General features: G+C 40.3%; 1 protein-coding gene across 1 annotated transcript in view; it reads left to right on the top strand.

Moving 5' to 3' along the window:
• The first annotated feature begins 3 nt into the window (after positions 1-3).
• The window catches only part of RSAD2 (radical S-adenosyl methionine domain containing 2), a 32,248-nt gene continuing 24,808 nt past the window's right edge, over positions 4-7,443 (top strand). The window contains exon 1 of the mRNA XM_063594665.1: positions 4-126. The gene's annotated coding sequence lies outside the window, so the exon portion shown is untranslated. The remainder of the gene's footprint in view (positions 127-7,443) is intronic.

The raw sequence follows: 7,443 nt of genomic DNA, 5'->3' as shown, positions 1-7,443 counted from the left end.
GCCGGCGCTCGGGAGCAGACGCTCGGCCCCGGGGACCCAGGTGCGCGGCTCCGCGGGCCTGCGCGGTCCCCAGGCGCCGGCTCCCGGGGCTGACACCGAATGAGGCCCCGCGCCGTCGGCCCCAAGGTAGCTCCGTGTGCGTTCTGCGGGTGGCTGGCGGCCCCGACCCTGGTTTGAGTTCCTCCTCTGCGGCTTATGCCGGGTGCATGGAGGGGGGCGGGGGTGCACGCGCGAGGGACAGAGGGACAGAGAAGTCCCTTCCCGGTGTAACTGGCTCTTCAACGCCCACTTGCAGGCGCACTACTGCCCTTGGATGACTGACCAGGCCCTGCAGACCATGGGCCCCCTCCCCGACCTCAACTCCTAGCTCTGACCACGCGTCCCCGCCCCTCTAATCCTGCAGAGCTGCTTTCCTGCGGGAACAGGGCGCAGTTCTGGCTCTTCCCTCTCCTGTATCTTATCTCACCTGTGCACTCACCTGTGCACACACTCACCTTTGCACACACTCACCTTTGCACACACTCACCTGTGCACAAGCTTTTCCCTCTTCTTGGAATTGCCCTCTCCCTTTTGCTGACTCTCCAACTGGGAAGTGTCGCCCAGATTGGCACCTCGAAATCGCCTTTCTTCCACCAAATTGAAGTTTCCTGCACTAAGGTGAAGTGTGTCAGGATAGCACCCTCTGCCTGCCACAGTCCAGCATCAGCACTGTTGCTGCCTAACAGTGTAACTGCCTAACAGTGTAACAGTGTTTGCGCAGTTATTTGGATATTTTATTCTGTGTTTACTCATTAACTGATGCCTTTTAAAAATGATGTCAAGCAAACCAAAAACAAACAAAAAGATAATATTCTCCAGGGAAACTCTCTCAAAAAAATAGAATTGAGACGAAGATTGAAAACATTAGATGAGCTGAAAGCAGTTTTTTTTTTATGTCTTAATAGTATTGGACTTAAACTTGGGATTATATTTAATTCTGAAAAAAAAGTCTTAACAAACGTGAAATATAGATAGGTGGTTGGAGTGTGGGTTAATAGGCTAAGAAGAAAGAAGAATTAGGAGTTTGAAATTTTTTAGCTCTTTGAGAATAGAATAGTTTTTATTCTTTCTCAGGAATTTCACTTTTGGACATTTAGCATGTGCCAGTGGTTTCACGTGTATGTAGTATATGAAAGTAAGAGTCTTCTAGTTACTCCCTTTTCTTCTCTAAGACAGTACTGCATCCTCAAGCCTGCTTGACCTTTTCCCTATGCCATCCACCTCTCTGGATGTATTAGTCTATCCTGGCTGCCATAACAAAATACCACGGACTGGGCCGCCTAAACAATAGAAAATTTGTTTTCTCAAAGTTCAGGTGGCCAGAGAAGCTGGAGATCAAGTTGCCAGCAGGGTTTGCTTTTTCTGAGGCCTCTCTTTCTAGCGTGCAGACCGTCTCCTTCTCTCTGTGTTCTCACGGGACCTTTCCTCTGTGCTTGCATCCTTGGTGTCTCCTTGAAGGTCCAAATTTCCTCTTCTGGGAAGGACACCAGTCAGATTGGGTTAGGGCCCACCATAATGTTCTCATTTTAATGTAATCACCTATTGAAAGCCTTATTTTGAAATACAGTCATACTGTGAGGCACTGGGGGCTAGGCCTGAACATGAATTTTGGGGGACATGATATAGCCTATAACCCCCCACATATCTGGGTTAGTAGCCTCTCCTGTGTCCCCCACCAAGGCTATTTGTATCCTCGGACCTTGACACTCCACAGTCACGTGCCAGTCTATTTCCCACCACTGAGCACCTTGAGGGTAAGTAGGAAGACCAGCTTCTTCCTAACTTTTCTCTGAGCCTCCAACTGAAAGAAAACCTGACACACAGTTTGCTAAATGAAGCATCTTATCTTTTTTAATTTAAGTTTTCCTCTCTATTTTTCACCTACCTTTGCCCTACGAAGAGATGTAAAGTTAATAACATTGCAGTATTTGGGCTTAGTCAATATTATATAAGTGTTGAAGATGTTGAAGATATATCTTCATTCATAAATAAAAATTTCTGTTAGATTTTCAAGCCCCTTCAAATTTGTAGGACAGAGACTCTGAGAGCCACAGCTGGATGTTTATATTGACTAAACATGCCTGTAGCCACCCATCCTTGCAGGTGGAAAGGAGAGAAGCTGCAGGCTGGGAAGATACTTCAAAGAGGTGTCTTTAAATGAATGAATAGCACAGCTGTATCATAGGAAAAGCCATAATCTTCAACACTTACAGTATTAAACAAGAGAAAATGAAACTTTTCTAGCCATTCTGCTCCTAAGAAAAAAAGAAACAGAATGGGAGAATTAAAAATATAAATAGCAATTAATAAATAATAAAATGAAAAAATAACACTTTGAAAAAGAGCTTAGTTTTTGAAAACATGTTTAAACAGATATGTTTCTAGGTAGTTTAATTCGATTGGAAAAAGAAAGAAAATGCAAATCAGAATAGGAATAAATGAGATGATAGAACCCCAAGTTCCAAAGGATACCCAAAAGAGAATATTACAAACAATTCCACATTCATAAAAGTGAATATTATAAAATAAATGATGAGCTCAGAAAATAAGAATTAATAAAATGAGCCCAGGATAGAATGTTGAGTCTATGACTCTGTAACCCAAATCCTAGGCTAGAAGTTAATGAAAGGGCTAAAAAGCACTGAGCAAGTTTCAGAGATCACTTAGTTATCAAGGAACAGATAAGCTGTCTCCCGCATAACCTTCTGTTTCTTTTTTAAATAAAAATTCATTCTAGCACATTTGTGGGCTTACAATTTGAAGAGTATTCTACTCTCTCTTGGAGTTGGTTTTCTCACAAAGAAATGCTGTTGATACAGCTACCTTTGAGGGAAGAGTTGCCATAACAGGTCCAGCTGCTCACCCCTTGCATATCTCCACAGGAGCCTCAAACCATGATTGCTGTTGGGCCAAACTTTGGAAAGATGACCCTCCAGAGGCTCTTTATATTCATGGTTGGTGATTCTGTCATGTACACCTGGAGCAATACTCCATGACATGCCAGCTTGCGATCATTTTGCACAAACGTCAAGATTAACGATGTGCACCTCATTCATTGTCGGGGTCCTGAGATTTGGTTACCATAGCCGGGCACATGGCAGGATGTGCCTGCGTGTTTAGCCCTTCATATAATGGCAGACCCTGAGACTCAAACAGGCTTTTCCTGGCCAGTGGTTTCAAACACGTCCTGGTAGTCCACTGCTGGAGGGAGCACACCCTGTGCAACTCAGGTGGTGAAGGACTCAAAAGCTTATGGCTACCCTCTCCAGACTGCTTGACTTACACCTTTTTCCTATTGTTCTTGCTCTACAGCCTTTTAGAGGAATAAAGCCCAGATAGGAGTCTAACATGCTCCTGAGTCTTATGAGTCCTGTTTGTGAATTATCAAGCATAAAGGTGGTCTTGAGACATCCACACATGCACACACACACATACACACTCATGAAAAGAAAAAATAATTTCCAAGATTAGAGCCCACTCTTATTTCAGAGCATGTTGATATTCCATTTTATGCATGTAAATACACAGACACATAAACACAAATACAATTTTGGGCCCATGAAGGAGTGAAAGGGAAAGCCAAAGAGGTTAAAGAAGATGTCTGCAACCAACATGTGTGTACAATCACTAACAAAGTGTACAATATACAATGAATTTCTACAAATTAATGATAAAATGCAGGAAACCTAATAGGCAAAGGATTGGAACATGCATATCACACACAAAAAATATTCAAATGGCTAACAGAGGAAAAGATAATATCATTGGTCATAAGGGAACTGGAAATTATAACTACAATGATAGGAACAGCACGCCTACAAATCTGTGATGTGAACAAATGTGGAACAGAAATAGTCCTTCAAGACGGAGCGCAAGTGGCCAACTAGGTCTGAATTTAAAATAAAACCAAGTAGCCATTTGCTGACTAGAGGTCACACGAGTACTGTGACTTCCTGGAAAGCCCACCCTTTCTAACTTTGGGGCTTGAAGAGCTCTCCTGGGTCAACCAATCAAAACACAATGGTATTGATTCATCAGAGCTCAGTTGTATAAAACAATCAGGATGCAGCCATGTCACCCAATCAGGACTAAGTGAGTTTCAATCCTTCATTTGCATAAATATACCTGATTGGGACCCTAGGTGGGATTTTTGCTGTAAAACCCTAGACTTCCGTTTGTTCTCTGGAAAATACCTTTGTTTCACACTGAAGGCTGGTGCAAATTATTCACTGGAATAAAATCTCTTTCTTCCAGATTCCTTTTCAGAGAACTTTTGTTCACATGTATAGTGTCAGAAGTGGAATAAGAAAAGAATCCTGATTTTTCTCCCAGCACAGTCCTTAACAAACTCATTTGTGCCTCCAAGAAGTCCTTGAGCTCAGTTGTCTTAAATAATTTCAAGGAACAGTACTCACTGTTATTTTAGAGTATTTTGATATTTCATTTCATGCATGTAAATACACAGACACACAAACAGGATTACAACTTTGGGACCATGAGGTGGGGGTAATGAGGGTCGAGAGGTCCTCTGGTAAGTCTTCCTGAATTCATCCCTTCCATGCTTTGGATGAGGTCTCAGAGACTATTCTTCCCCCATAGGTCTCATCTATTGGAACCTCAAAGAGAAACTTCTTTTAGCCATGGGCTTGGGTAAGGGAGCATTCTCAGCCGGTCCCCCCATCTAGACTGCAAAGGGGAAATTTCCTCTTGACCCCAAGTTTAGGAGGAAGCCTTTCCAGCCAGTTCCCTCCATCCAGACGCTGGAGAGGACTTTCCCTTCCCAGGGTTTAGGAAGGGCTTCTCAGTCAGTCTATGCCAGTCTATAAGGTTTTGCGGGGATGCTCACAGTAAGGGCACTGAAAGGAGCAAGTTTGTCAGGTCACTGCAATGAGTAGGCCATGCTTTCAGTTCTTCCTATCTGGTCAGCTGCCTTCTGGCACTCCAGCTGGATTTACGAGCCAAAATTATGGTTTGAGGTGTTGTAATTGGCTGTCTCTGGACAAAAATTACCCAGAATAATCTGAAACTTTACTGGCCAAAGTGGGACTCCTTTAAAATTCCAAAACTTGCCAGTCTACACACACAACTGGAAAAAAGAAAATACCAAACCTCCCAGAGACAATGGGAAGCCTTTTTCAGTTGGTACTTTGAAAGTCCTCAATGGAATCAAGGCAGTCATCACCTCTCTTCGGGAAAATAACTACAAAGTGAGTGAGCACATTAGTGAAATAGAAAGATTAGCTCTTGCAGGACCAACACCAAAGCTGTAGAAACAACATTGAAACCATTCTTCCACTAGCTGCCTTGCCTGTTGCTCTACCTGTCTTCTGCACCTTTCTTCACCAGCTTTATCCTTCATTCCCTCCTTCCTCTTTCAGGTTTTCACCTAGTTATTTTAAGAAAAGGTTCTAAACTATTTCTCTAGACTCATCTGTGTGTTTTCTTGTCCTGTGATGAACTCCTGTGATTTATGTTACTTTGGCATTAATTTTAATCCTCCTCTAGCACACGCAGACTCCTTGTTGAGAAAGCTTAAATTCTTTCTGTATTTGAGATGTAAATTTGCCACCCTCTTTTCTCTAAAATTTGGTAAGAGATTTTGCTATGTGGGACAGATACATTTCAACTTACTTTATTTACAGAAACACTGGTTGAATCTAACTGTCTTCTAAACAAGGGGGTTTTACCCGACTCATGGCTCAAGTTTTAAAATAAAAGCTAAAAGATCATTACTTGTGCCTACCTGTATTTTTTTTTGTGTGTGTGTGCATATACATGTCTGTTAGTATATTGTCTACCAGACTGGCTTCTAAAAATGGGTACTCATAAATTAAGCAAATAAGTCAAAATGCTTTTCAAGTTCATATCACTTAGTAATTTTTAGGTGGATAAGACTAGTCTAATATTGTTTGTTTGATGAGAATGGCTATGTCTTTGAGTTATCAGAAAAATATGCATATATTTAACATTAAGGTTTTTAATTTTATTATACTTGCCTGCCATTCAGTAATATAAAGTTGGTTGATAGAAAACAGCTTGAGATTATGCTAGATTTGCCTGAAGTATCATGAAATTTTCCAGGCATAATTATTAGAAATGAATAGATGGGGTGGATGCAGATGGGATAAAAGTTTTTAAATGAACTTTCGGTAATGGTTATGTTTTGTAATATGTTTACTTAGGAAGGCTTCTCCAAATCTTTTTAGTAACTATAGCTATAGAATTTTTCTGAGCTAAATTAAATGGTTAATATTCATTGCATATCTAGATCATTTAGAAATAAGATAATACTAAGACATTATTGCTAAATATGAGTTTAGGCTTACATACTTTTGGCTTCTTAATTCAGAAGAACAAGAGTTCTTTGGATCTGTTAGTAAAAATGTCCTTTTTCATATTAAAAAGATGTTCTGTTAGAAAGCTTGTGTCTCTTGAAATTGTAAAACGTGTATTCTTGGATTGTCGGTATGGCAGATTTTCACTGAAAATTAGGGTTGCTAAGAAATAGTATGGTGATTAAAGTGTGTGATTAAGCTATTTATGGCAGAGGGCATTCTGTTTGCAAGTGTATGAGGAGGGTAGAATGTGTTTTTGATAAGGAAGGTTGAAAAGAAAAGAGAAATGAGAAAGAACCTTGTGTGATACATTTTTGTCTTACAGTAGAATGACTGGTTAAGAAAGAGGAAGTATGGAACAGAGAAGAAAGTCTAAGCATGTCATCAAAGGTCTAAGTAAATCATAAGCTGCATGAAAAGAAAGTTTATAAAAGCAATTTTCTGTGCACTCAGGTTGGCTACAATTGAAAAGAAATCGTATATGACTCTTTCTCAGGATTAAACTTTGATGTTAAAAATACACTGAAACAGAACTTTAAAATTTGATCTCTGGTATTAAAACAAGATTTTCTTAAAATACTGATTTGCTCTTAGTAAAATTGCAGAGGTTTTAGTTTTTAATTTGCAAATCTGTTCCCTTAATAGTAATCCTCTAAACTACAAACAGTTTCTGTTTCTGGCACATTTCCTCCTGAGATCTATATAATTTTCCTGTTTTCAGGTTGTAAATGCAGCTCTCTTTCTCTTGGTCCTTGAAAAGGTAAATTCTTTTTGCATGGCCACAATGATAACCATCTCCTTCAACCTTTTTGTCATCTCCTGTAACTTTTTCTCTGGTTCTAACACTGCTGTCATGGCCTGATGCTAAAATGTTTATTTTGAAGATCTAGAAAACCAAAGTTTTCCTTCATTGTAACTTGATTTTACACTCTTGGCTTTTCTTGATGTGTCTGAATTGTTCCGTGTAACCAGGAAGCTTCCTATGCTGTTCCTAAGAACCAAGGATTTCCATGTTCAACGTACTAGTTTTCTTGTTTACATTTCTCTATAATAGCATATGCTTAGAATT

The sequence above is a fragment of the Pan paniscus genome, chromosome 12 (assembly GCF_029289425.2).
Source record: "Pan paniscus chromosome 12, NHGRI_mPanPan1-v2.0_pri, whole genome shotgun sequence".
NCBI classification, from domain to species: domain Eukaryota; kingdom Metazoa; phylum Chordata; class Mammalia; order Primates; family Hominidae; genus Pan; species Pan paniscus.
This window is presented reverse-complemented; position numbering and strand designations above follow the sequence as displayed.